Source organism: Odocoileus virginianus, unplaced genomic scaffold (genome assembly GCF_023699985.2).
Source record: "Odocoileus virginianus isolate 20LAN1187 ecotype Illinois unplaced genomic scaffold, Ovbor_1.2 Unplaced_Scaffold_6, whole genome shotgun sequence".
NCBI classification, from domain to species: domain Eukaryota; kingdom Metazoa; phylum Chordata; class Mammalia; order Artiodactyla; family Cervidae; genus Odocoileus; species Odocoileus virginianus.
Window position 1 is genome coordinate 3,475,096 of NW_027224268.1, and position 8,201 is coordinate 3,483,296.

The 8,201-nt window shown below is 49.2% G+C and overlaps 1 long non-coding RNA gene across 1 annotated transcript; it reads left to right on the forward strand.

Annotated features, from left to right (window-relative positions):
• The first annotated feature begins 1,264 nt into the window (after nt 1–1,264).
• LOC139033432 (uncharacterized) lies at nt 1,265–7,299 on the forward strand. The gene is made up of 2 exons (XR_011486013.1): nt 1,265–1,602; nt 6,884–7,299. It is a non-coding gene; the product is annotated as an uncharacterized lncRNA (long non-coding RNA).
• Nucleotides 7,300–8,201: the final 902 nt, after the last annotated feature.

Genomic DNA, 8,201 nt, shown 5'->3' on the forward strand with positions numbered 1-8,201 from the left:
CCCATCTGAACGGTCTGGCATTCCCCATGCTCCAGAGGAGCAGCCTTTTCCCAGGACCACCCCTCGTGCTGGGTTTCGGGCGGCGAGCGCGGGGCGGGAAGGGGAGCGGAGGGCAGGAGGTAGGGGGCCCTGGGGCTCACCGGAGCGAGCTGCGAGCGAGCGAAGTCTGGTCTGCGCTGTGGCCGCCGCCGAGTGCCGAACGGGGCGCAGCGGGCGCAGCTATATGCGCGCTCCTATGCAAATGAGGTGATGTCACCCGCCCGCCCGCTTAACTCCTTCGCGCCGGGTTTGGTCTCCGGAACGGCGTCCGGGGCCTGCCCGTTTGCGGGGCGGGGGGGCGGGCCGCGTCCACCCATGCACCAAGGCACGACGAGGGCGGCAAAATAAAGCGCGTAAAGCGCCCCCTCCCCGCCGCACTTCCTTCGTAACGCACCCCTCTCCCCTTTATGTCGGTTCTAGCTGCGTGGATTTTTGCAGCGGCCGCGCAAACCGGCCCTTGGGGATCCGAGCGTGATAACTAAGGGCCTGGGTGGTACCTAGCGGGACAGGCATTCCTTTACTGTGAAACTGCCTTTGTCCGTAGCAGACATCCCCCAGCCGGGGTGCAGTGTCCCTCGCCTCGCGGCCTCGCCCACTTGCAGCGCTGCGATTCCTGTGACTCAGCTTTCAGACCAGTGGAAGCCCTACGCCCCACCCTGGCCCTCTTTGTCTCCTCGCTAGCATTCTCCTAGACTTGACTGGGAAGTAAAGCACCCTTCAGTGATTTTTTAAGAAAATTTTCTCACTGAAACACGCCTTTTTTTTTAAATTGCTGTAATTGTGGTGGGCACCCAAACCAAATAACTGGAATATGTGCTAGTTGGTGGTGAATTTTTCGGGGGTTTATTGAGTCCGTCGCCTCCCTCTTAGAAAAATGAAGTCTCAAGTTCAAGCTCTGCTATTGACTTGCTGCCGGACCAGGAGGAAGTTCCTTTACTTGCCTGTTCCTTATTTCCCTAAATTATAAAAGTGATTGCTAAGGAGGCCCGGGTACAAGGCCAAAGGCTGCGATCCCATTATGTCTAAAACCTGGAGATTAAACTGAAAAGGCTAACTCTGTATTTTGAAGGGAGTCTTTTGAGCAGGATTCCATTTTGAAGTGCGTATCTGAGTTACATCCGGAAACAGGGGAGCTCGAGGTAGAGGGGAACAGTTTTCAAAATGGCACCTAACTCGGTGAACACGACGGACCCCCGCCCCTTGCGGCTGAAACAAGTTACAAATACCATGGGGGTGGGGCTGCCCAAGGCCCTCCTTCTCCCTCAGAAAATGTTTCTAGAAACCTCTTGCTGGCAGAGGCTTTTGTCTCACTGGGGATTAGAATCGATTGTTATATAGACACTTAACAGCCACTGCAGGAGCACCTTCGACTTCCCCATTTCTTCGTCCACTAGACTTCCTTCTTCGTGGTGGGGAGCAGTGACCGTCTGGTTCCCCAGTTCCTGCTCTGCTCGGCGGGCAGCCATTCTGTTCCCGAATTGGGGGCACTGAGCCTTCAGGCAGGCACAGGATGTCGCCTCTCTGGTTCCACGTCCCTCTGACCTGCCCCTAGTTGACTGGTCGGTGAGTCCACTTCATCGTGGAAACTCAGGGTGGATTTGGGCCCCTTTTCAGCGGCAGCCGCTTCGTGCCAACACCATTTCTCTGGGGTTTGGAGAGTCCAGTTCCCCTCACCTAGCCGCTGTCAAAAATCATTTCTTTCCTCCTCAGTCTCCCGATCACAAGGGGACGGACGCCACGGAGGCTCCCCGCTTCTCCCTGAGGCCTTTTCCTCAGAGAGGGTTAGGCCTTGCAGAGGCAATGCAGTAGTAGAAGTCTGCAGAAGCCTGGAGCATTTTTCCAGTTAGGTAATGGCAGCTTTCCTGCTGCCTGTCTGTTTAGATACCGATAGAAAGGAAGGGAAAGTGGGGGAGGCGGCTCTCTAAAAGGAAGAGAGGTCGAGTGTTAGCCCCTGATGGCCTGACTCGCCTGGGGTGCTAGAAAGAATGGAAGGGGCAGCGGGAGGCACATGGAAGCAAATGCGAACTCAAGGCATATTCCTCAGAGGTGTGTGACCCTGGCCTGAATTTTTCTGTGTTTTCTCGTCTGTGAAATGGGCTTGTTCAGTCCTTAACCTCTCAGGGTTGCTGGGAGGCCAAAATGCTTGAGACAGTGTGTGGCACTGTTGTTATTGTTTGGCTTTGCATTATTATTATTTAGGTTGAGGAAAAAGTGCTTAGTGTTTGGAATTGACTGCACATTTTACATTAGTTCTTTGTCTTATAAAGGACCAGTTGACTGAGATTTTCATGAGATCTTTTGCTAATTTTTCAGCCAATAGAAAAATAATTCCAGGCAGGCATTGGAATAGGGGCTTTACGTTTGTTTTCACCTTTCCTGCCCAGGGCCTTTCCATGAGGAGAGATTTACAGGCGGGCAAACTGAGGCTTAGAGATCCAGGGCTGTGAAAACTCAGCCAGTAGCCACTCTGTGGTACTTATGCTGAGAAAATTCTTCAGCCCCAGGCCCCGAGTCTGCACCTGAGACCCAGCAGGAAGCGTGTGAGGCAAGCGGTCTTGTTTCCCCGCAATGTCTGCTTATGTAGTAGTTGCTCAGTTAACAGTGAAGGACGTCCTGGGACTAACTGGGTTCAGTGCAGAAGGCCCTTACGCCTGACTCGACCCCACTCTGCCCCTGTGACTTAGGCCACCGTGCTATCTTCGCTTCAGTCCTTTCAGCATTGATGTTTTAGACGTCAGGGGGTCATTCCTGCCTCCTAGAAGCTGCCTCTGTAACTGGGTTAGCATATGCTGGGCCACCACTGGAGGTGGGAGGTCTCAAGCCCAAGAAAAGACTAGCGGTTTGGAGGGACAAAAGGACAGTAAGTAGAGGGTGCTCAGTGCTCTCCAGCAAAAGCTGAGGAGGCAGCCCACCCGGCCCCGGCCCCGCCTCCCTCATCTTGGGGGCCACAGACCCCGTGCAGACTGTGCAAGAGAGAGCCTGCCCTGAAAGGTGGCCAGCTCCAAGCTCGTGCCCAGTGGAACCAGGAAGCGGTGTCAGGGCACACTGTGTTTCATGTTGCTTTCCTGGGCGGGCCGGACACAGATTTGGAGCTGTTTCCAAAGCTGGAGAAACAGGCCTTGAAGTCTGTTGAGTTCAGGAAAATTCATCCTATTATTTTTAAGTGATTTTGCGCACAGCACTGACCAGAGAAGAGGAAAAGGAATGAGGATGAAGCGAGGCTCCCAAGCTTTGCTTTCTGAGGCCCAGGTCCCTTGGTCCGTGCTTCGGGGCTTCCTGCCATCTGCCCCTACCTGCCTCAATCCACCTTCCCCTGTGGCCCCACAAGCTGCATCTGTTCATCCAAATCCCCTTAAAGATACAGCCCAAGCCCCCACCCCTACCCCACCATGATGACAGGGAGGTGATATTTAGTGGTCTCACTATGTATGTTGGATCCTTGGTTAAAAGTCCTTTTTGTATAACATCTGATTTAATTCTCACCCTGCGCAGGGGCTACTGATATGCCCATTTTACTGCTGAAACAGCTGAGGCTCAGGGAATCTAAGTAACTTGCTGGAGATTATCTCCCAAAGTCTGTCTACCGTGTCTACATCCCCCGCCACCGAGGCCTCTCTCTACCAGAGTCCCCAGCATGGGCAGCTCCACATTGCACTCAAGTGCCAGGGAACCAAAGGCACCCCCAGCGAGGGGCTGAAAAGGAGGGGATGCTACCAGGAGAGCAGAGGAGAGTCAGAGAACACTCGAGAAGGTCGGGCCAGGGCCTGCTCACTTCCCTGTCCGCTTTGTTGATCTGATGGAATCTTAGAGCCGAGGGGAACTTTCCAGGGGATCTCATTCCGCCCGGTTCCCTTCTGTGGCTTGAATTCGCCTCTACAACATCCCCTCCAAGTGGTTACTTGGCCTCCTCACAGCAAGGGCAACAATAAGAAGGCAGAGAACTTTCCAGTACGTGCAGGGGACACGGATATTCGCCCGGGACTGCACTGAATGGGAAAAACTGACAGGAAATAAAGTGGAGAGGCAGGCAGGGGCCAGAGGGTATAATAACAACAAAAACAACAACCAGAACCGGCACAACAAAACCAACGGCAGCAGTGGTCATGCCCGTAATAATAGCCAAGAGTCTTTGGAGGGCGCGCCATAAACAGGGGAGCTTCTCATGTACCTCCCCGAGTCCTTGTACACGGCTCTGACAGAGGCACCCTAAGGTTCCCCATTTTGCCGACAGAGAGTCTTGGAGAAATCAGATAACTTACCCCAAACCACACAGCAAAAGCCTGAGGCAGCGTATGAACTCAGACTAGCTGGCTCAGAAACTGCCTCATTGAAACAACACTTTTCTAAAAAGCTACCCTAAGGCCTTTCGTCATTGTTCTGTAGGCCACCTCAGGGTCGAGTTCTGTTCCAGCGCAAGAAACTATCCAGGGTTTCCAGCACTAAAACGTTTAGGCATACATATCATAGTCATAGATCATATCAATTAAAAATTTGCCTGCTCCAATTTTCAAATGATTTTGTTACAGTAACCCAATCTGCTTTTTGCCTCCTCCGACACAGCCTGACATAGTCGCGGTAATGAGGATTCTTTATCATGAACACTGGCAGTTTCACACAGCTTTTCACTACTTTAATATTTTTCCCCGCAGTCATTCATATTATGGTGGTTAAAAAAAAATTAGTATGTCAAATAACATATTGAAAGGGGAGGCATTACGTACAGCCCATGGCCTTCTGTGTTATAAATGAAACTTTTTATTCCACTGTGAAGCCAAATTATCATTAGCAAGTAGGAAGTGTTCATGTATTTTAATGTGCTTCTTTGAAGGACGTCAAAGCTTTTTTATAGAATATAGGTCTTACATCATCAGCAGAAGGTGGCTAATGGCTTTACGGTGAGAAAATGAAGCTCAGATGGGCAATGGACAGGTGGCCCAAATTTGGGGGATGCCTCACATGGGCCCTAATCAGGCTTCTTGGATGACTGACCACTTCTCCTCCCCTAGGCTGGATTTTTAGGGCCTGTGATGTGTGCTGTTGCACAAGGCCCCACACTCACAGAGGCACTGTGCTTCGCTTAACGCTCTGCCACCGCCATCTTGAAAGTCTTAATAATTTTGAACCAAGGGCCCCATGTTTTCATTCTGCACTGAGTCCCCAAGTTATGAAGCCAGTCTTGCCCCTCTCGTTCTCATTCCCTCTGTGCTCCCAATGCCCCTGGCTTTTCCCGGGGTCCACTGACTCATCTGTCTCTTCCTCTGCCTGGAATGCCCTCTTTCATCTTGACCACTCAGCTGCCCAGTTGTGGAAATGTTTGAGTGTATACATGAGACGGTTCAGCCTCTCCATCCTCTGCTAAGCTTCCAAGTTGCTCTTGGAGCTGGTGGCCTGGGGTAGTCACCATCTTTTTTCAAGGAGCTATGCCTGGTGCATATGCCAGCTCTTGTCCCTTCTTTTCTGCCACATTATTTTTCCTGTTGGAGGGATGCCTGCAGTGATCGGCCTACTTGCACATCAGAACTGACTGGCACATACCAAGGCCAATGAAGGAGCAAGCCTTTCCCAGCATCTCCACCCACTTCTCCAAGTCTCCCTGGAGCCTTCCCAGGGAAAGAACCTCGTGGGCATCATTTCCATCAAAGCAAGAGGAGGGGGAGGATGTCATCTTTTCACCCAAAGGCAACACATGGAGCAAATGAAAGTGCCAGGAAAGAGAGAGCTGAGTTCCAGTTTTATGCCATGCCATTTATAGACAGGAATGAACTGAGAGGGTCAAGATGATATGGACAATTGGGATTCCTAGACACCACAATGACCAAATCTCACTTTAGCAAATAGATTTAACTAAATATTTAAAAGTTAATCATATTCTTCACAGAGGTAAACAGTTAATGTTCATACGACCCAGCAATTCTACTTCTAGGTATGTGCCCCAAAGAACTGAAAGCATGTACTCAAATACTTGTACACTGGTTCACAGCAGCACTATTCCAATTGCCAAATGGGAACGGTCCAAATGTCCCTCAGTGGATGAATGGATAAATGAAATGTGGTCTAGCCATATGATGGAATATTATTTAGTCATAAAAAGGAGTGAAGCACTGATGCATGCTGCCACATGGAAGGCCCATGAAAACCTGCTAAGCAGCCAGATATGGAAGACCATGTATGGTATGATTCCATTCATGTGAACCATCCAGAAGAGACAACTCCATGGAGAGAGAAAGGAGATTGGAGGTTGCCAAGGAATTGGGGAGGGAGAAAAAGGGAGTGGTGACTTAACAGGTCCAAAGTTCCCTTTTAGGGTGATGAAAATGTTTGGGAACTAATTAGAGGCAGTGATTGCACCAGGCTGTGAATGTGCTAAATGCCACTGAATTGTTCACTTTTAAATGATTAATGTTATGGTATGTGAATTGTAACTCAATTTTAAAAATGAAAAAAAAAAAGAAGAAAAGTGAATCTAGTCCCATTTCCTCACTCCCCAGGGTCTGGTTCTGAGGAAATGGGAGGGGAGTCAGGGTGGAGTAAGCTTCAGGGGTTCTTAACTCTTTTTGTGCCAGGGCAAACTGAGGAAACCCCTAGACTCTCAGAATTATATAAATGCAGAAAACAAAAAACCTGAGACCACAAATGAAAGCAGTTCCATTTCCATACAGTTTCCGCAAGAATTGTAAGCATTGTGATGTAGTGATATACACGCTTCTTTCTGCATTAAATAACACAATTTAGGAGGAGGTCACACACCCAGCATAATTCAAACTGGAGATGAGTGTGTAGATAATCTGTGAAATGTGGACACGTATAAAAATACCTGTAATTTCTATTGTTGCCTCAATCACAGGAACTGCTGATAACAAGTGTTCCTTGCTGTTACGGACAGAATGTTTGAACGGAGGCGGGTGTCTATAAGCCAGGAAGCAGGCTCTCACCAGACACTGAATTTGCCAGCACCTTGACTGTGGACTCCCCAGCCTCCCAAACTGTGAGAAATAAATGTCTTTTGTTGGACTTCCCAGGTGGTCCAGTGGCTAAGACTCCACACTCCCAATGCAGGGGGCCTGGGTTCAATCCTTGGTCAGGGAACTAGATCCCACGTACCACAGCTAAGACCCACCGCGGCCAAATAAACAAACATTAAAAAAATAATAAATGTCTGTTGTTGAAGCTGACTTAAGAGATGTGCCTCCAAGTAGCCTTGAAGGAAATGCTAACACTTGGTTAGAGGTTGATGCAAATAAAGATGTGATTTTTGTCTAAGTTCGTGGATTCTCTCCAGAGATCACTTGAATGTCTGTGGACCCCAGTCTATCTAAAAGAGATGTCTCATATGGGAGAATGGCATTGAAACATGTAAATTATTATATGTGAAATGAGTCGCTAGTCCAGATTCGATGCATGAGACAGGGTGCTCTGGGGCTGGTGCACTGGGATGACCCAGAGGGATGGGATGGGGAGGGAGGTGGGAGGGGAGTTCAGGATGGGGAACACGTGTACACCCATGGCGGATTCAAGTCAATATATGGCAAAACCAATACATATGTAAATTAAAATAATAAATAAATTAATTTTAAAAATAAAAATAAAATAAAATAAAAGAGATGTCTCTTGAACTAGAGAAAGTCCCCAGCATGGTTTCTGAGACAGAAAGGAAGAGACGGCTACCAATACATCTGGGCTTCCCTGGTGGCTCAGATGGTTAAGAATCTGCCTGCAATGCAGGAGACCCGGGTTCGATTCCTGAGTCCAGAAGATCCCCTGGAGAAGGGCATGGCAACCCACTCCGGTATTCTTGCCTGGAAAATCCCATGGACAGAGGAGCCTAGCGGGCTACAGTCCATGGGGTCACAAAGAGTCAGACACGACTGAAGAGACAGCACGCATACACACACACATATTGGATAAACCACTGAAGAACTCTGCTGTGGAAATTTAATCTACTCCTGCCCCCTGCATGCTGTCTGCATGGCCTAAATTCCACAGTCGAGAACAGATTACCTAAAAAGGTTTAGGCACTGGCTCAGAGGAACCAGCATATTGGACAACAGTTGGGAAAAAAATTAAACTAACACGATGGGCTAACAGCTTACAGGTGTCACCTTACATTCTGGGCTACGGTAATTCTTATGTAATACAACTCACATTTATCTGATGTTTCTACA